The 22,017-nt window shown below is 46.0% G+C and overlaps 1 protein-coding gene across 2 annotated transcripts in view; it reads right to left on the bottom strand.

Annotated features, from left to right (window-relative positions):
* The window catches only part of TBKBP1 (TBK1 binding protein 1), a 64,901-nt gene extending 56,243 nt beyond the window's left edge, over positions 1-8,658 (bottom strand). For both annotated transcript variants that reach the window (XR_014518118.1, XM_083469838.1), the window contains exon 1: positions 8,165-8,658. The gene's annotated coding sequence lies outside the window, so the exon portion shown is untranslated. The remainder of the gene's footprint in view (positions 1-8,164) is intronic.
* Between the last annotated feature and the right edge of the window lie 13,359 nt (positions 8,659-22,017).

Here is a 22,017-nt window from a genome sequence, read left to right as displayed (position 1 = left end):
AGCCAAGCAAGTTGAATGTATGGTGTGTGCATTCAACTTGTGATGATTTGCTATTATGATCATTTTTCAAAGTGACGGCGGGGGGAGGAGAGAGACAACTAAGTCCAAGTGACTTGCTCAAGGCTGTCAAACAACTTCCTAGCAAAGATGGGACTTAGATATATTGGCTTCCCTGAGTGCCCTGCATGTCACATGGCCTCCTTGCTGGCATGGGGAAAATCCCATGGGTGGGTGAAGGAACTGTCAGAAGTGTTAAGCAAAACATATCTAAATTAAATCAACGGCCAGCCCAATCGCCTGCCTAACAAGCTGAGTTGATAATAAGGAGATATATTTCCCAGCTAATCCCAGGCAAAGAAAACTGAAATTCAGATAAGCAAAGAGGAATGGGGTGTGGTTTTTTTGAAGGGTTTTCCCCATTTCTTGTTGCAGATAATTTATTTCCTTTCTACGTTCCATTTTTTTCCTATTCTCTAACGTGCCTTTTTCTGTTTGGGGGGGGGTTGGAATTGTGGTTACCAAAAGAATTAGTATTTAAATGCATTCAATTAAATAAAAGCCCACGCACATATATAGAATAGAAATGCATCATTAACAACATAAAAGAGGAACGCCACCCATGCCTGGAAGACCAAAAATTAAAAGGGGGAGGGACAAGAACAAGGAACAAAGCAAGGCTCTTAAGATGCTGTTCCAAGTCTTAAATGAGGAAGGAAGGAACCACAGTTCAGGGGTGCTTGAGGAATCTAATGTTTGCAAATCCTGATACAGACTGACCAGATCCACAACTATTGGACTAATGAATAGCTCTGTTCTGAGCTGCACTGTGCACTTTTCCAAATGCTTTGATGCAGTTCTCAGCTCAAAAAAAAGTGTTTTTAAAAAAATACTCATTTTGAGATAAAATCTGGGGGAATTTCAAGGGGAAATGTGTTTTAAAAACCCATATTAAAATGTGATTTTTTTTGTGTGCGGATTATTCCACCCCACCCCACCCACACAAATCAGGCATTAATGTAGAATCAGGGACAAAGCAAATTTATGAGTGAACACATGCAGAAGACACGGGCCAGAAACAGACTAATCTGTCCATTCCCAGGGATAACAGCACCTGCTTACATGCAGAAGGCCCCAACTTCAATCCCCAACACCTCCAGCGAAAACGATCAGGTAGCAGATGATAGAGAAGACTTTTGCTGGAAACCCTGGAAAGCCACTGCCAGAGTTTGTCAGTCGGCAAACACAGTGATACCTCAGGTTACATACGCTTCAGGTTACATACGCTTCAGGTTACAGACTCCGCTAACCCAGAAATAGTGCTTCAGGTTAAGAACTTTGCTTCAGGATGAGAACAGAAATCATGCTCCGACGGTGCGGCAGCAGCAGGAGGCCCCATTAGCTAAAGTGGTGCTTCAGGTTAAGAACAGTGTCAGGTTAAGTATGGACCTCCGGAACGAATTAAGTACTTAACCTGAGGTACCACTGTACCAGGCTAAATAGATAGGCAGTCTGACGTGGTATAAGGCCGTGTTCTACTTTCATAGGTATGTGTGGCAGCGCAACATTTTAATTTATTTCATTTTATCTTGGTCCCTTTCTCTCTCTTTCTGTTTTCCTCCTGGGCCATCCAGTGTAGGCCAGTCTTCCATAATCTGGTGCTACAACTACAACTCCCATCCGTCCCAGCCATGGTAGCCATGCGAACTGGGGCTGATGGGAGTTGTAGTGTAAAACATCTGGAGAGTGCCAGGTTGGGGGATCAGAGGCCTGAAACCTTGGAAAGCTGCTGCCAGTCAGTGTAGGCAAACTGAGCTAGATAGACAAACAATCTAACCTGCTATAAGGCACCTTTCTTTGTGTGCTCTGTGTGCTCTAGCGGACCTGGGAATGTGACATAAAAAGGTAAAGGTAAAGGTACCCCTGCCCGTACGGGCCAGTCGTGACCGACTCTGGGGTTGCGCGCCCATCTCGCTTAAGAGGCCGGGGGCCAGCGCTGTCCGGAGACACTTCCGGGTCACGTGGCCAGCGTGACGAAGCTGCTCTGGCGAGCCAGCACCAGCGCAGCACACGGAAACGCCGTTTACCTTCCCGCTATAAAGCGGTACCTATTTATCTACTTGCACTTAAGGGTGCTTTCGAACTGCTAGGTGGGCAGGAGCTGGGACCCCGCCGCGGGGATTCGAACTGCCGACCATACGATCGGCAAGTCCTAGGCGCTGAGGTTTTACCCACAGCGCCACCCGCGTCCCTTGGGAATGTGACATATCGGTACCTATAGGCTGTGAAACCTTTTGGCGTTGTTCTCTCTCTCTCTCTCTCTCTCTCTCTCTCTCCCTCCCTAGAATCAGCTCCGCTCCTTCTGCCCAATGCTGTTTCAGCCGCGAAATGGAAAAAGAACGATGGCCAGGGAATTGAAAGCAATTAGGCAAAAATCTTCCTCGTCACAGCCAAGTAACTGGCAGAAGGAAGGAAGAAGCTCTGGTCCCATCAGAAAGGAACACAGCCAGAAGGGACACTGTTTTCTAAGAGCAGCTGGTACAAAGTGTTACCTAAAATCACTGAGCTGGGAAGGATTCCATGGGGCCACGTAGACCAGCCCCTAATCCTGGCCCAGACAGGATGTCCTGTACCCAAGAATCTGGCAGGGTAAAATTCTGGACCAAGGAAAGCTGGATTCTGAAGCCTTGAATAAAAGTTCACGAAACAGAATGTCTGCATTACATTTGCACAGTCCTCATAATTTATTCTGCTTCTACTTGTCAGGGTGGGCAGAGGAACCCAGGAAGTTGTATGATACAGAGTCAGACCAGCGGACTATGTAAACTCAGTACTATTTACCCGGACGGGTCATGGCTTTCCAGGGTTCAAGAGCGGTTACTTTTCCCAGACTGAAAGAGCTGTAATGGTCACTGAACAACAACACCCCATTCGTATGTATACGCACAGTATATCTATGTACTACGTTCTCTAAGCTTTCTTCATATTCTTTCTATTGACAGTCACACAGTCACAAGATCTAGAAACTTCACATTTTCACAATGAGAGAAGAAGAAGAAGAAGAAGAAGAAGAAGAAGAAGAAGAAGAAGAAGAAGAAGAAGAAGAAGAAGAAGCAGCTGCAGCAGCAGCCAACCTTCTCAGAATGCTACATTTTGCAGTCAGTATCCTGCACGATAAGGGACGCAGGTGGCACTGTGGGTTAAACCACAGAGCCTAGGACTTGCCGATCAGAAGGTTGGCGGTTCGAATCCCCATGACGGGGTGAGCTCCCATTGCTCGGTCCCTGCTCCTGCCAACCTAGCAGTTCGAAAGCACCTCAAAGTGCAAGTAGATAAATAGGTACCGCTCTGGCGGGAAGGTAAATGGCATTTCCGTGCACTGCTCTGGTTTTGCCAGAAGCGGCTTAGTCATGCTGGCCACATGACCCAGAAGCTGTATGCCGGCTCCCTCGGCCAATAAAGCGAGATGAGCGCCACAACCCCAGAGTCGGTCACGACTGGACCTAATGGTCAGGGGTCCCTTTACCTTTTTATCCTGCACGATGTGAAGGAAGAAACCACACAGACCTGTCCATGCTTGCTTTCTCTTCATGTGTTATGCACACACAAAATGCACTTGGTGCTATACATAAAAGATATGCAAGAAATGTGCTTGTACTACACACAAGTACACATGCCAAGGGAGTCTTGGATTGGCCAGAGCTGTCCACATACATACACATCCCAAATATGCATTTGCTGCTGCATAACGTATAAAGTTCTATAACGGTTGGGGTAGCTGCCGAGAATTCCTCTTCCGTATGCCATTGTAGATTCGGTGCACAGATGGCACAGCCCAAAGGTCGGGTTTGAAGATCAGGCCAGGCCAGAGGAGACCGCCTGGAAGCACGCAAGGCAGCTGCCTCTTTTCATGAACCAGCTCAGATGCTTAAAACTTTCCTACACAGAGGACTGCTATTCTGCTCTGCTTCATCCTGTCGCTTTTTTCTGATAGCAAATTTTTTTTCACCACCACCCCTCATGCCAGCCAACTGCAAGGGATCCATAATGGGGCCATTGATAAACAATAGGAAGGTTATCAAGGCGTTTGGGGGAACCACAAGCGTAGCCCAAAGAAAAATGCCCTCAAGAAGGCTACACAACAAAGAGCCTAATGAGGACTGGGAATACTCTGTGTAACCAAGAAGAGCCATGGAATGATGAATGCCGACTTGAAATGGAAAAACAGAACATTGAAAAGGGAAGGGAAAGAGGGGGACTGGGCTTCTTGAGTCTATTACAGCTTCGCATGCTGGAACAGAGGAGGGCAGGGCAGGGCTGGCTGGCGCCCAGGACAAGAGACACAAGCTTTTGTTGCAGATCCCACTAGTAGCCACTAAGTGGGAAGATGTTCGAGAGGATTTCATGTTAAAACCATAAATGCTCCATTTCTCCTATGTGACCATGATCAACGAGGTGAAAACAATGCGTGCAGGGGAAAGAACACTGCACTTAAAAATAAAAATAAAAATCCAGCACAGCACTGCCGTAGAAGGTTGCCTCTTAAACATGGGAAAGAACCACTAAAGCAAACACTTTTTCACCCTTCAAAATGTGCCAGATGAACTCAAGCATATTACACTGATCCTGGTCCGACAGCACTGGCTACCAATTAGTCTCCGAACCCACTTCAAAGTGCTGGTTTTGACCTATAAATGCTTAAATGGCTCAGGACCGCAGTACCTCAAGACCCGGCTCTTTCCATATGAACCTACTCAGCTATGAGTGATTGTTGAAGAAGACGACCCAGACCCTGAGATCATCTTCTGAGGCCCTTCTTCACGTGCCTCCTCCTCGAGAGGTCTGGAGGGTGGCAACATGAGAACGGGCCTTCTCTGCAGTGGCTCCCCATCTGTGGAATTCTCTCCCCAGGGAACTTTGCCTGACGCATTCATTATATACACCTTTAGGCACCAAGCAAAAATGTTCCTTTTTAACCAGGCCTTTGGTTGATTTGATTGACATCCTATGCCCTTTTAAAATGTTGGGTGTGTTTTTTTTTTGGGGGGGGGTGTTATTGGGTTGTGGTCGTTGTTATTTTGATTATGTATTTTGAGGTTTTCTATTTTGATTTTATTTTGTGAACTGCCCTGAGACCTCTGGGCGTAGGGTGGTATATAAATTCAATAAATAATAATAATAATAATAAATAATAATAATCGGGGACAATGTGAAAATGCTCCAGAGATCCCACTAGTCGCCTCAGACCACAGCTGGGGCAGGCAGTGAATGTTTAAGAATTCATTCAAATATAAGACAGAAAAAATGAAAATGTTGAAAGTTTAGGAGGCAGTTATGCCTCCCTCTAGGGACGCGTGTAGCGCTGTGGGTTAAACCACAAAGCCTAGGACTTGCTGATCAGAAGGTCGGCGGTTCGAATCCCAGCGACAGGTTGAGCTCCCGTTGCCCGGTCCCAGCTCCTGCCCACCTAGCAGTTCGAAAGCACGTCAAAGCGCAAGTAGATAAATAGGTACCGCTCCGGCGGGAAGGTAAATGGCGTTTCCATGCGCTGCTCTGGTTTGCCAGAAGTGGCTTAGTCATGCTGGCCACATGACCTGGAAGCTGTACGCCGGCTCCCTCGGCCAATAAAGCGAGATGAGCGCCGCAACCCCAGAGTCGGTCACGACTGGACCTAATGGTCAGGGGTCCCTTTACCTATTTATGCCTCCCTCTGACTGCTCATGCATGGAGGGCCTACCATGAGCCCTCTGCACATGTGCAAAGGCATTCTCATCTATTACTTTACATGTTGCACAGACCCAGCACTGAAAAGATAATCCAGAGGATTGTATTGTGTAGATCCCATTCATTTCAATGGGGGGGGGACTGCATTGGAGAAATTCCCAGCAGATTGTGCCCCGTCAGATCACCGCTTAAGAGCAACAGAGTAGGAAACATAATTTAGCACCACTATTTAGTAAAGGCTACACCCTTTTATTTGTTAAATTTGCATCTTGCCTTCCCACCCAGGGAAGGATATAACTAAGGTCACATCTTGAGATTGGGGTACTGGCATTAAACCCCGGCAAGGCACCATGGTGTGGGTGAAAGGGATCGCAGAAGTCTGATGTTTAGGGAGCTGCGTGGCGGGGAATGGGAGAACACAGGGATGAAGGATTCAGAGACAAAACACTCACTCCTCAAGCACACCAGCTCAGTCCTCCCACCTTTTCTGTTACAAGGCAATATTACCAATGCTCAACAATACATATGATTAAGGAACAGATGCAAAACCACAGGAAAACAACAGAGGGGCCTGTTTATCGCAGACCCAGCAGGATGGTTGGCTGGGGCGAAGTTCCATCATCCTCAACACCTAGGGACAAGCAGTGGCTACTCACTGGTGGGGCATATGTACTCTGCATGTACTCAGAGGCATTCTTCTCTGCTATTATTGCTTCATAAATCAAATTCCAAAGGGTGAGCCCCAAACTCAGCCTTGCACAATTTGGTTAGGCAGAGGTAGAGAATATGCTTAGGGTCAATATTTTTTTTAAAAATGGAAGAACTGAAATAAGTTCCTGGGAATGGGGTGAATCAGCAGGATAGGGAAAAAATGGAAGCAACCAAACAGGAAATTCACCATGCAATTGAATGGATTTTTTTTGGGGGGGGGGAGTAGCATGCTCCCTGAAGTCCAATGGGACTGGAATAGTGCTACAGATCTCTGGGACAAGGAGAATAGCAAGCAATTAGATAAGAAGGGAGCAAGTCTAGGGTAAGGGAATCAAAATACAGTTTATGGGACACAGCGGGATAGTAACCAGCATACAGCATGGGTGCGGGGAGTCACAGGGAATGCAATTTGATTTGAATGGTGGGGGGAGAGGAAGAAAAATCATACCCAGGGATGGAAAGTAGGGGCAGGTGAATGGAGGAGGCCCTGATCCGGGGCGGTATGCACAGCTGAGCAGCGAAGGAAATGAAAACAGCTGTCCAGCAAATACAGTGTGAATGTGGGAGCCTAATTCCTAATTCTTGGTAGGAGATTAGGGCAGCCAGGGGGGCACAGAGGCCAGAATGCAGTTAGGATATGGTGCAGCACAGATCCCAGGAGCAGGAAATGCAAATGAAGTCAGGATAGAAGGTAAGGAAGGTAAGGAGTGTCAGGGAAAAGGGCTGTAGCTCAGTGGGAGAGGATCTATCTGCCTTGCATGCAGAAGGTCCCAGGTTCAATCCTGCCCGTCAGTGTAGACAACACTGACTTAGTATAAGACAGCTTCCTATTAAAGGGAGCGGGTGCAGTTTATCAGGGGGACACTAAGCAACCGGAACAGGGCTTGGCCAGGTGGGGTAAACCAGCTGGGAAGAAAACCCAGAGTGGGGACAATGTGGAATTGGGCCAGGGGGCAGCATGCAACCCTCCCCTGGCTCCCTTCCAACTTGCAAATCTATGATTCCCGGTGGAAAACGGGGGTTGAGGGAGGGCAGCACCTGGCCTGCAGTTAGACGAGGAGAAGGGGGAAAGGGTGGGCTTGATGGGGGGCGGGAAGTAGAATGCTAAGTTAAGGGGACAGCAGGCACTTGGGGACGATGGGGCGGTTGGTCAGCAGATCTGAGGAATAGCTAAGAGTGGGGGGAGCAGAGCTGCAAGGGGTCAGCATGCAAGCGAAGCAGATAGGGAGGTGGGGGGGAGATCAAAAGGGGCAGATCTAGGGCACGGAGTGCTGGGAGCTCGCCATACAGTTAGATGCGCGGGGGGGGGGGGGTTCAAGCATCGCACAAATAACTGGGATGGAGCGAGCCTTGGCTCCAGGAAGGCGATCTTGTCTGTTTAAGGAAGGAAGCGACTCCGCCGGCCAGGCGCTGGGCCGAGGCCCCGGAGCCCCCAGCTGAGCGGGCTGTCCTGCGATGCCCCCACCCCAGAGTTAGGGGAGGGGGACCTTCTCCCCTCTCTCCCGGGAACAGCCTCGTCATCATCATCCTCCTCTCCCCCAGGAGGACGCAGCGGTGGGAGAGCGCGTTGGTGGGGAGGCACCACCACCTGGCTGCCCCCACGGATGCTCTCCCCTCCGCCCCTTATGCAACCACCTCCCCCCGCCCTCCTCCCTCCCCCCAACACCCCCCTCCCCCGGTTATTCTTGCAGGGAGGCGGCGAGGTTAAGGGTGTGGGGAGGGTTGGACTTACATCACCTCCCCGCTTGGTGGGGAAAGATCCTCCATCCTCAGCTGTAGAAGTGGGTGCTTGCTGGGGGGGGGAGCGGGGAGGCTCTCTTCAGGGGCTTCCTCCCCTCTCTTTGGTGGCTCTCTCTCTCTCCCCCTCCTCGAGATCCAGCCGATCTCTCTCTCTCTTTCTCTCCCCCTCCCCCAGGGCTCACGCCACGAAGTGTGCCATCATCATCAGGCTGGCAGAACCGCCACGCGTCCCACGTGGTGGCTTCACCTTCTGTGGCCTAAGGATGCTCCGCCACACCTCCCCGTTGCCCAAAGAAAACGGCGATCACATTTCTGGAAGGAGGAGGAGGAAATGTTTTGAAATCTCATTCCTGGCTGGCCTGGTATAGCCTCTTGCCTCGCACTCGCTTCCCTTGGCTTGGCAGCTCCTGTTTCCTGCTCCCGAGCACACACACACACACCCCAGAAGCAGGAAACAGTCACAGTGCAAAAGAGGTACCCCTTTTTTTTAAATTTAAAGAGAACCTGCAATAACAATATCCTCCTCCGCCTTCTCTCCCATCCTCCGAATCGAACTGATCGCACAGCACAAACGAAACAAACAAAGCCAAGTTTAGGCAGGGGGCCGGGGTCGTTTTTTTTCTATGGTGACCATTTAATTTCTGGTTTCAAACCAGTGGTTACTTTTTGCAGTGAGAGGCGAGGAAGCTCAGCCTTGCCGGGAGGACCTAGCTGTGACTTAGGGGCTTTGTTCCATCTCACTCTTTAACACCCCCCCCCCAAAAAGCCCAGCCCTTTCCCAGTATCCCCAACTCTAGATGCTGGGGCGGAAAACAAAGGCGAAAGCAAGGGATTTACGGTACTTCCAATTCATCAGTTGCAGAGGTAAAAGCATCCTTCAAAGTCACATTTGAAAAACAACGTTTGAAGGTGTAAGATAAGGAAGAATGTCCCAATGCCAAAAAGCCAATTAAAATCCTGAAAAAAATGCCTCATTTTGGATGCATGAACAATTTACATTTGTCTTCAGTTCCCATTATAATTTTAAAACACACACACAATGTCCAATAAAAAGGTTCTGAAGGCAGAGAAAATATTAATGGATGCTGTTAAAAAATTATAGCCTATTATCAGATATGGTTCAGGGGTGAAGATCATCACTTTAAAGTTCCATGACATAATATTATTAGGCATGTCGTAACCATTTCAGAGGTGGAAGGTTATTTTGGAAGCAATAGATATACTTCACATTGAAATCTGAAAGAAGACTTCCACAAAATCATCTGTATGCGGCATTTGATGCCGCAAAGATTAAACAGAATTTCTAAAGTATGTGAGTAATTTATTGTAAAGCTAGAAGCCTTCGTGACATACAACGTATAAAATATACATTATGTTCAATCATGATGAATTAACATCAAATGCCTGGAAAGGCGGGGCAGAGAAACAGCATTTGGATATTTTTATTACCACTAACACCTGCTACATTCCTTTCCCACCAAAATCCTAACTTTAACTGCTAAAACACCAAACCTGTAACATATTGAAATGTGGGAAGCATTGTGTGCTTCAAAATTCATAGTTGGGAGCAAGCCAAATCTCATGAAATAGTGAGCAAGCTTCCAACTTCACTCTTCGTCAGGCTGGATGTTAGACAAAGCAGATGGCAGGAGGAAGAGGAATAATAATAATAATAATAATAATAATAATAATAATAATAATGGTGTGAATGTTGCAGCTATGAGGTCTGCATTTATTTTAGTCATAGCAGTCTCAAAAAGGAGATTGCAGGTCAGGTCATTGCTGGGATTTGAGAATAACAAAACAGTGGTTGGTCCCCATGTTTAAATAGGGTTGCCGTATTTCAAACAGTGAAAATCCAGACAGAAAAGTTGTTGAGCTATTTTTATGGAAAATCAGCAAAAACGACACTGCCGACACGGGGTTGCCATACATCCAGATTTTCCCGAACATTTCCCCAATTTCCGCCCAGCTACTGCTACCAACTACAGTATTCTGGATATGTCCGGAAAATTCGGATGTATGGCAAACCTTGAAAAAGGACAAAGCACAGCTGTTACCCAGGCTTGTCTCATGCCTTAAAGCAGAATGTGTAGGTTCCTACTTAGGCAGACAACAGCAGTAAAAAGAAGCAAGGCACTCTACCTACGTATTAGCAAAGTCAGAGGTCAATTTTGCAGGGATCCTTTGGCCCTGCAGATGTTGCTGAACCACAATTCCCATCAGCCCCAGCCAGCATGGCTAATGGCCCGGGGTGAAAGCAGTTGTAGTTCAGCAACCTCTGCAGGGCCTGAGGTTCCTCATATGTGGCGTATCAGGTAAGAAAAAGCCAAATTGGATAGTATTGTTAACTAGTGGTTCAGGTGGTAGAAAATAAATTCCCTTCGACTGTAGATTCCATCCCAGCTCCAACATCCAACCTAATTTTTGTCCTTTAAGGATTCCTCGTCCTCCTACCCCACTTTGTGTAGCATCTAGCCTGATGAAGAGAACTGAAGAACCCAAAAGCTTGCCCCCTATTTTGTGACATTTTGTTGTTTTTTTGTGAATTGCATTTTATTAATTTTCAAAAGCTTACAAGGACAATTGTGATACAGAGTTTTGTTGATTTTAATAAAAGTGTTCCCCAGCTGCAGAGTTTGGATTTTCCTGCTTGGCAGGGGGTTGGACTCGATGGCCCTTGTGGTCTCTTCCAACTCTATGATTCTATGATTCTATGATTCCTTATGGGTCACAACATGGAGGTTTTATTTTTTATGTGAACTTGCAAGTGGGGTCTGGCTCACAGAAGACTCTTTCGAAGCTTTTGTTCCTGGCTTCCTCCTGAAATTTGTCGCTGTTTGTGCAGTTGTGAAACCCCTTGTGTCAGGGACATGGAGCTAGCCTGGTTCAAATCCATGCCTGGTGTTATGTACTGAAGTTCTCACCCTGGGCCAGCAGGGGGATACTGTAGATAGTTATGCAAATGAAGGATCGAAAGTGACGTTCAGTGATTGGATAGTTTGTATGCAAATGAAGGATCGAAAGTGACATTCAGTGATTGGATAGTTTGTATGCAAATGAAGGATCGAAAGTGACATTCAATGATTGAATAGTTTTAGAAAGTTGTTACAGTAACAAGGTACTGGAGCTCTATATAAGCAGGCTGACTGAGGCCTTCAGTTCAGTTCTGTTCCAGCTTAGAAATAAAAGAGCTGCTTTGGAAGAATCGCTGTGTCGTCTGATATGTTCACCCACAACTTAACACCTGGCTACAGGGGCCTTGCACAATTCACAACCTCTCACCTCTGCCCACTCCACCGCAAGCTCATACACTTACAAGCTTATATTGCCCTCATAAGGACTAGAAATTGTCTTTAAGGGGGGGGCACAATGAGACTGGCAGGATGCCGAATTTACTTTCCATTTCTGTACTTCTGGGGTGCCCTTAACGATAAGAAAAGAAGGGGAAATTAAATTGAAATTGAAAGAAAAAGGTGGAAAGTTTGAATACCATCCAGGATATAACTCTGGTCAATGTGATCCTGGGTAAAATGCTCATGAAATGGCTCAAGGCCTTTTGGGACATGAAACACGTATAATGAAATTTTTTAAAGGCCAGAATCTTTCCTGCTGAGGATATTAGACAGCGAAATTCCAAATAAAGCCTCAACTGTGTTTACGCATGTAACTACAGCGGCAAGGATTCTCTATGCACAGAAATGGAAGGATGAAAGAACCCCCTGAAGGATGGTTGATGAAAATCTTGGAATATGCAGAGATGGCAAAACCAACGGCACTGATTAGAGACACAAATTTAGAATCCTTTAAGGAGGACTGGAAATACTTTATAGTCTTATTAAAAAAGTTATTTTCCACATGCAAAGACCAAAGCGGGGTTTGAAGTGTAAGAAACTAGCAGAACATAAATGCAACAGAAAAACAACAGAACTTTAAAACGCAATTGTATGTAATTTGGGTTATAAACATTGGTGTTGGGTGAGCAGGAAGTCACTAGGTTTGTTGAATTGCAACAGAACTGTTGAACAACAAAATGTGACTTTTAATCTGGAAAAAGAATAAAATATTTTCTGTATATAGGAACTTTTAGACCCTTGATCTACCTCCCACACTACTTGGAAGGTGGAAAGCACACAAGACTCTTTTGTCATTTTATAACTTGGGCCCAGTGGCGGACATTAAAACTCTTCAATCTTTCATGCATCCAAAATATCTCAGGGGGTAGGGTGTGTATATGTGTGTGTGTAACCAGTGTCCTTGTCATTTGCCGTCACCTTCAGGTGCCACTCATTTCACACTGGCATCTTGCCAAAACATTCAAAGTCTGTCATGGTTTCACCCACCTGTGTGCTGTTGAACTTCCGCACCTCTTAATTAGGTTTATTTTTCTCCTCTGTGTCATTCAGCCCAGCTGCCAAGGTCTTCACATTGACGGTCACTTTGCTTCAATAAAAGTTCCAAGCAACTTCCACATTGCTAGACTTTTCCCTCTGCTGTTGGGGCTATTACAGTTTATAAAATTTCTATCCTGCCCTCCCTTCTCAAAGGAACCCAGGGTGGCAAACACCAAAATGATGAAGCATTACAATTCGAAATAAAACATATTTGTAAAAAAAAACAAACCCCACCCTGCTATCTATTTTAGTTTGTCATAGGTGCTCTGGTGTTTACTGAATTCAATGGGTAGGAAATCAGACGATTAATAATAGTAGTAGTAATGCCATTTCATAACCTCCAACATTCTCCTCAACATTTCTCTGATGAAAGTAGGGACGTCATGAGGAAAAGCAGGGTCAAATCGCAAAGTGGGATGGCTTCTGTAAATCCGGGACTATCCCTGGAAAACAGGGACAGTTGGAGGGTCTGTCCCTCTGTTTGGCTCAAAATACAAGGAACAATAAACCTAAACATGTGTAAGTCCACAACTGAAACTGTTCAAGGCAGCCATAAATGTGTCCCAACATGGCGTTTTATGATCAGAGGGAGCAGAAACAACCACGCCCTAGGCCAGCCCCAACCTCTCTCACCACCAAAGGAACACAAGTGAACAGCAGAGAACCGGCACGAGTAACGCTGACACCAAACCCTACATACATTAAGCAAAATAGAAACCTCGCCACCCGACCCCGCCCATCTTCCCCCCCTCCACCCCTTTTCTTCCTAATGTCTCAACAAATGAAACTGATTTGTAAAAATGTTACATGGAAAAAATATGAGAGACATTACACATACTTCTGTGATGATCAGAGAGGCCCTTCCCAAAGTACCACTGCTGTGGACGGCAAGGAGGGTGTGAATATGAGGCAGACAATATTTCACCTTAAGAACTCCTTCTCAGATGAGACCAGGCATTCCCCTGTCCTGGTTGCGGCCAGGCAGAATTTGAAAGCGGTGTTATCTGTCCAGGCCTCTGAATGGGGTTCAAAGGTTCATTTAGGCCAAGAAATGCCAACATGACTTTGTGTCTAGGCCACCCACTCACCCATTACCTGCTTTTTGTGAGTGTGGTTCCCTTTTTTCTCTTTCCTGCTTCCTCTTTCAGCTCTTATGTTCTTTCCAACAATGGGATTCGTTGTACAGTGGTACCTCTGGTTACGGACACTTCAGGTTACAGACTCCGCTAACCCAGAAATAGTATCTGGGGTTAAGAACTTTGCTTCAGGATGAGAACAGAAATCGTGTGGCGGTGGTGCGGCGGCGGCAGCGGGAGGCCCCATGAGCTAAAGTAGTACCTCAGGTTAAGAACAGTTTCAGGTTAAGAACGGGCCTGCAGAACGAATTAAGTTTTTAACCTGAGGTACCACTGTAGTGGATCTGATTCTTAGCCAGCTCCCCTGGAAAAGTGACGAGTGTCTGTGAGTGCATGGTTCTCTCTTGGTGGGTGACACACACAGCATTCTCAAAACCCAAATGTGCCTTTGAAACCACCACCAAGACGATTTACACATAAAATAATTAAAAACAGCAAAAAACACGGAAAAACACACATGTAAAACAATACTAAAACTCTTTAACAAATGGACACTCATGGAAAACACCCAGTTGTCCAGATGCCAACTACTTGGGGGGGGGGTGTCTCGTAAGGGATGTGGGTGGTGCTGTGGTCTAAACCACTGAGCCTCTTGACCTTGCTGATTAGAAGCTTGGCGGTTCGAATCTCCGCAACAGGGTGAGCTCGTTTCTCTGTCCCAGCTCCTGCCAACCTAGCAGTTCAAAAGCACGCCAGTGCAAGTAGATAAATAGGTACCGCTTCGGCGGGAAGGTAAATGGTGTTTCCGTGCCCTCTGGTTTCCGTCACAGTATCCTGTTGTGCCAGAAGTGGTTTAGTCATGTTGGCCACACGACCTGGAAAGCTGTCTGTGGACAAGTGCTGGCTCCCTCGGCCTGAAAGCGAGATGAGCGCCGCAACCCCATAGTCGCCTTTGACTGGACTTAACTGTCCAGGGGTCCTTTACCTTTATCTTGAGTGTCTCATAACTTGTTTATCTTACTTCAGTACTGCTGATGGGATAACACCTGAGGCAGACGACCAGATTAGGGAGCCCAGGACAGGGAGACCCAATCTGGGACAAGACTGCTCAAGGGAAATAGTCAGAGAGGCTCATATCACCCCCTACCCCAAGCACCTGCTGTCTGAAGCATGCGCCATAGTCTGCCTGATAGAAGGGCCTGGCTGGCTAGCCTTGCCATGTCTTAGCACCAGATAACGTGTCAGGCTTTAGCTCTGAAAGATAACACCACAAGAGGAATGGCCCATCTAGTCCGCCATCTTGTTCCCACAATGGCCAACAAGATGCCTGTGAGACATCCAGAAGCAGGACCAGAGCATTCTCCCCTGGTATTAAGAAGAATTGCTGCCTCTGACAATGTGGAGGCAGAGCAGAGCCATTGTAGCTGGTTGAGTTGAAAGAGACCCTGAGAGTCATCTAGTTCCAATACCTGCAATGCCACGAAACTTTTGTCCAATGTGAGACTTGAACCCACAACCCTGAGAGTAAGAGTCTTATGCTCTACCGCCTATTTAAGGGTTTGGTATTGACAGCTAGATAATTTTTAGACCCTGGACTTAATGGTCTTTGGACAGCCATGTGTATTCATTCGGTTGCGAAGCACAAAAATGAATATTCCTCTTCTCCCTGCACCACCCCACTAATTCATCATTTATACCATGGCTTTTACAGCCCATACGTTAAGAGCAAAGCCCCGCAATTCGCTGTCCTGATTAATAAATAAATAAAAGAGTAATACTCTTGAGCATGTACAGTTTTGGAATTTAAATTCATTCAAAACCTGGCAGCATCAGCGCTATGACAATGAAACGGAATTTGCTACTGCTGCCCTGCTGAGAAATACACTTCGCTTGGGAATAAGCATCATTGTGTTGCAGAGAAGGGAAATATACTTTCTGAGTAAAATAAATAAAATGAGCATTTGAGTGCATGCCCAGCTAGTCACTCCCAGAATGAATATATATATATATATATATATATGCAGGTTTTGGTGTCTTCGGGTGTCTTCCCGTGTAAGAGTTGGGGTGTCACGGGAAGATACCCGAAGACACCAAAGCCTGCATTCCTGTACCCGTGAAAATCTACGAAAGCATATATATATATATATATATATATATATATATATATATATATATATCTCCATGCCAGCCCAGTTGCTGATTCAGGTATTGCCACCATAGTTAGCCAATCTCTTGGTAGTCATGGGGGTGAAGAAGAAGAGGAGTTTGGATTTGATACCCCGCTTTATCACTACCCTAAGGAGTCTCAAAGCGGCTAACATTCTCCTTTCCCTTCCTCCACAACAAACATTCTGTGAGGTGAGTGGGGCTGAGAGACTTCAGAGAAGTGTGACTAGCCCAAGGTCACCCAGCAGCTGCATGTGGAGGAGCAGGGAATCGAACCTGGTTCACCAGATTACGAGTCCACCGCTCTTAACCATTACACCACACTGGCCGCTCTACCACACTACACCACACTGGGTGGGGCGAGTTGTAAGGCCTGGGGCTGTGAGCCTTCAAGCCTAGCCCCAGCCATACCACTGACGGAAAAGGATATTTATTCAAGCTCTTAACCCAAGGTCTGGCACAGCAGATCACCTGAGATGGTTCATGCAAGCATGTCAAGCCTTTGTGCTATAGGGACTAGCAGAAACAGGAGCAGCAACCAACCTGAAACGTCCTCATGAAACCCTCAAATCCAGGGATGGGGAAACCTGTAGCCCTACCAGATGCTGATGGGCTCTGACTCCCATCAGCCCCACCCAGCATGGCCAATCGCCGGGGATGATGGGAGTTGTAGTGCAGCAACAGGAAAAGGGCGACAGGTTCACCATGCCTGCCCAGAATGGCAAACGATTGGAACAAGAGGACAAGCAGAATAGTCCGCAACCCGGAATTCCATACGATTTAGGTTCCTGCTTCTGAAGTGTAGCCTCACATCCCACGTTCTAGAATGATGCATCAAATAAAAGAAAGAATATGAGGAGGAGGAGGTGTAAAAGGAGACAGATATTTTAAGGATAGCTAGAGCAGACAACTTTTTGAATTAACAATTGCAAAAATAGCATACCCAGGATTAAATTTGGATTTGTAGAATTCAGTTTTCCAGATTGTTAAGTGTTTCGTTGCCTTTTGGTAAGGAAAGTCAGGCACCTTGTATTGACCTCTGCATCTGTTGTATTTTCAAGGAAACTAGCAATTTTAACACAAACAAGCAGGAGGAGGGGGTGGGAAAATCCCTTTGGCGGCCAGGGTTTAATTTATTATTATTATTATTATTATTATTATTATTATTATTATTATTATTATTATTATTATTATTATTTTATTATTATTATTATTATTATTAATTTATTGCTGACAAATAGCTCTATAGAAGTGAGAACGGAAAGGAAGAAGAGACAGGCATTATTTTTCAGGATTTCTTTTCTAGGTTTTACCAATTTGCTGTGGAATACTTTGAAGTACAAATGAGGGCTCTTGATCCTCTCTGATGTTAAAGCTGAAGGAAGCAAAAAAATAGAAATGAAATGAAATGAAACGAACAAAGCAACCACACACACACACACACACAGAGCACATTTCTCCAGCCTGCCTGGTTTTATTGTGTGGGGCTAGACAAGTGATTCAGAAGCGGGGGAAAACACAACATCTGGAGCTATAAGGAGAACATCCTAGTTCTCACTGCGGTGGAAAAGCTGTATCTGGGTTGTACTACTTCAGACTGCAGGTAGGAGAATCACATGTTTCAATGTCCCTGCATATAGAAAATGAAAAACTAGCGCATTAGGGAGGCAGGCTATAACCTGCCCTTCTCCCTGACATGGTAACCTTCTACATCCAATGAATATTTTGCATGGAGGTACATTCCAGCATGCAAGCCCTACCCTCTGCAGTGGTACAGCCCAGACACAAGTTTACTGTTTCAGTGAGAGAGGTAAGCCTTGGCCAATCACAACTACTGGGGTGCCCAAAATAGGGAACTTAGCTCTGCAGGTTTTTTAGTAGTAGTAATAATAATAATTTTATTAGTTATCCTATTTATTTATACCAGCCACTCTGGGCGGCTCCCAACAGAGGGCTAAAAACAGAATATAACTTCAAATATTAAAAACTTCCCTAAACAGGACTGCCTTCAGATGTCTTCTAAAAGTCAGATAGTTGTTTATTTCCTTGACATCTGATAGGAGGGCGTTCCACAGGGTGGGTGCCACTACCGAGAAGGCCCTCTGCCTGGTTCCCTGTAACTTCACTTCTCGCAGCGAGGGAACCGCCAGAAGGCCCTCGGTGCTGGATCTCAGTGTCTGGGCTGAACGATGGGGGTGGAGATGCTCCTTAGATTCACTGTTATCCTCCAGCAGCAGGTGAGAAGCTTAACAGATAAGCTTATGAACTTCTGATTTAAGGAATACTGGCCCCCAAGAAAGGGTGGGGGCTAAGGCAGAGACAGATGGACCAGGATCAAAACTAGGGTACAACCAAGTGTGTTGGCACATAGTCTTCCTAAGTGCAAGCCAGAAATCTCACTTCCTCAGCCTAGGTCAGTTGTATGGCGCAGTTTGTCCTCCAGACGTTGCTGAATTGCAACTCCCATCAGTCCTGGCTATTAGCCATGTTTGCTAGGACTGATGGGATTTGCAGTTCAACAACATTAGGAAGGTCAAAGGCTCTTCCCTCTGTGCCTAGAAGAATCCTTGTGGCTTAAAAGGCATTGTATATGTTAGTTTTAATTATCTAATAATAATAATAATAATAATAATAATAATAATAATAATAATAATTGTATACTGCCTCTCGCCTGAAATGCTCTGGGTAGTTCAAGGCATATAAATACAAAATGAAAAAACAAAATACATGCTAAAAACGAGAATAAAGCAAACCAATAAACCCGCCTCCCACAAACGCATGTGAAAAGACACAGCATGTCTTTTCACCCAAGGCCTGGTCGAAGAGGAACGTTTTCGCTTGGCGCCTAAAGGTGTATAATGGAAAACGAATAGTCCTAGACAGAAAATCAGTTTGGGGGGGGGAAATGCTTCAGGGTTATGTTGCTTTTAATTGATGAGGTGAGGAACTTTGGGAGCCAAAAGGCAGGGTACAAACGTCTTTTAGAAATAAAAATACATTTGATGCTCATGGAGGCAGCCTGACAAGGTAAAAATTATTTCCCCACCTCATGTCAAAATAACACTGTATTTTAAAATGTTCTCTTCTTCCTATCGTTTTACTACCTTGCGTTCTTAATGTGGTATAGTGGGAAAGACTTTACCACTTTCCTGAGGGAGGGGGGCTTATTTACATAAAATAAGCAAGTATGAAACAGGTAGTTTATTACCACTTTCCCTAATGCCCTGGGACTTTTTGTTTACAGGGATTTTTTTTTATAATGCAAGCATTCAAAATGAGTATCCTCTCCCGCCAGCTTAGATAATACAGTGGTACCTCAGGTTACAGACGCTTCAGGTTGCAGACTCCGCTAACCCAGAAGTAGTACCTCAGGTTAAGAACTTTACCTCGGGATGAGAACAGAAATCGCACACTGGAGGCACGGTGCCAGTGGGAGGCCCCATTAGCTAAAGTGGTACCTTAGGTTAAGAACAGTTTCAGGTTAAGAACAGACCTCCGGAACGAATTAAGTTCTTAACCTGAGGTACCACCGTACACAACTCTGGCTACTGTCTCTTTCTGCTGCCTGAGTAGACTAGACCTCAGCAGCTCATAACTGGGTTAACCATAGTGGCCATTTTCAACACCAGCTCTCCACAGACACAATACTGGGTGAGTCATATGCTATCTTAGCCTTGTTTTGTTTTGTTTTGAACTTGGAAGTCCTAATGCAGCCCTTTCTAGAGGCCCCCTGGTTAACAAGCTAGGGAGCTGTGGTGGTAATGGTATCAATCCTATTGCCGAACCCTCAACTCCGGCCTCATCTGTCTGCACTATACATTTAATGAAGCAGTATTATGCCACTGGGGACGCAGGTGGTGCTGTGGGTTAAACCACAGAGCCTAGGACTTGCTGATCAGGAGGTCGGCGGTCCCTGCTCCTGCCAACCTAGCAGTTCGAAAGCACATCAAAGTGCAAGTAGATAGAGAAGTACCACTCTGGCGGGAAGGTAAACGGTGTTTCCGTGCACTGCTCTGGTTCTCCAGAAGCGGCTTAGTTATGCCGGCCACATGACCCGGAAGCTGTACACCGGCTCCCTTGGCCAATAAAGCGAGATGAGCGCCACAACCCCAGAGTCAGTCACGACTCTTTACCTTTACCTATTATGCCACTGGCTTCCCCCAAAGCACCCTGGGAACTGCAGTCAGCTAAGGGTGCCAAGAGTTGCTAGGAGACCCCATATTCACATTCAATCCCTCTTCCCAGGGAATGAGAATCGTACCTCTGAGGTAAATAGGAGCCTCCTAGCAATTCCCAGAACTCTTAAAATGACAATATCCAGGGTTGTAGATCATTCTGCCACTGGTCCCTGCTTGGGATGCGTGGGCCTGTCTCCAGGTACTGCGGTCATCTGCAATTGAGTCCCTCATTGTGGAGTTGATACTGCTTTGGGGTCATGCTTGCAGATTTGTTGTGCTGAGTTGGCCTGCCAACAGGCCTGGTGCCTGACGTTAAGCTACTGACCCACCTGGTTCCTTTGCAGTCTACTCTTACTGGCAGTAAGCCTCCATGGTTTCAGGATCCTTCACAATTCTACCCAAGACTGACCCTGGGATCTTTTGCACGCAGAGCATGTGCTCTACCACTGAGCTACAGTCCAGCCAGTCACCCACCACCTCGCCCTATCCTAACGCAATATCGGAAGGAAAAAAATCTTCTTTTGGAGGGGACGGTATAAAATGTCAAATAGAACAAGCTCAGTGGGTGACCGTGGGCCACTCTTTTCTATAGCGTAACTCAGGTGTGGCTCATATGATAACCACAGGGTTGCTTCTACTGAAATTAGGTTTGAATGTTGTAGCCAATAGAACAAGTCCTGGAGCACACCGGTTACACAGAGGGAGTGGTGCCAACGGTTCTGGTTTGCAATTGTTGAAGCAGCTCAAATCCAGTTCCTAAAACCTAGAATATATATAAGCAACATGAAAGCACCCAAGCATATGCAGAGTGTCTTTCCCTCACTATAGTCGTAGCTTGGAAGTTGAACAGAATCTGTTCCGGAAGTCGGTTTGACTTTCAGAATGTTCAGAAACCGAAGCGCAGCCAATCAGAAGCCTTGTTGGACATTTGGATTCCAAAGAACGTTTGCATCACTCACTTCTGGGTCTGCGGCGTTCGGGAGCCAAAACGCCGGGGGTACCAAGGCACGAATGTATTGAGTAACCACACACATACTCCCACCATCTGAACATCAGTGCACACAAGACATTTAGCACAGGCATCTTGTTAGAAACAGGAGCATGGGGTAGCTTGGGTGCAACAAATCAAAGCAGCACATGCCCTGCTCTAGCGCACAAATTCATGCTTAGAAATAGACATCCAATATGCTAGAGGCGGGAGGAAGTTCTGCAACTGCCTACTCCATTTAGACAAGGGAAAGAGTTCCAACAGTAAGAGCTGTATGAACATTTTTTTACCAATGGCCATTTCATGGCCTTCTGGCCAGTAAAAAAAGTGTTCTTGGCAGGAGTGATTCAGACACTGAGGCATCTCTCTACTTGCCAACTGGCGATACGCTTTCATGTATCTGATGAAGTTGGCTCTTATCTAGGAAAGCTTAGGCCAGAAGAAACTTTCAAATGTGCCGAAAAATTGCTGCAACAGACTAAATGGCTGTCCCTCAAGAAAATGAGATGTTAAAAGATTGTTCCAATGCCCTCAGGTTTTCTCAGAATGAACACACATTCATGCAAAATGTGGCATAAGCTTCCTGAACGCGCCTGTTGATCACTAAGGGATCCTGCGCTACCGCAAAGACCTTAAACAAAGGGGGCTGCGTTCTGTGAGACTTGAAGAGTTGCTCTAACTTACACAGGTTTTTCCAATATAATTTGCACGGGCCCTTCCCACACTAGAAATCCACGGAAATTTGTCAGTAATTGGAAAGCACACTTGCAACAAACTCTTTATTTTTATATAGGAAGATCCCTAAACCTCGTCCACAAAAAAGACTGCAAACCTGCAGCTAAATTCTGCTAAGTGAGCAAGTCCGAAGCACTCATCCCAGGAACACTTGTTAGTTATTTCATGCTAATTTTTACGAGGAATTCAACAAGTTATTGCTCACCGCTCTGGCAACTAGGACACAAATCCTTGGAATAAAAGAAGAGGCTGGATTTCATTTCTAGTTGCTACACTGAACATTAATGCAGCAGACATACTGTACACAA

This window comes from Podarcis liolepis (assembly GCF_965112155.1).
Source record: "Podarcis liolepis genome assembly, chromosome: 13".
In the NCBI taxonomy this organism is placed as follows: domain Eukaryota; kingdom Metazoa; phylum Chordata; class Lepidosauria; order Squamata; family Lacertidae; genus Podarcis; species Podarcis liolepis.
This window is presented reverse-complemented; position numbering and strand designations above follow the sequence as displayed.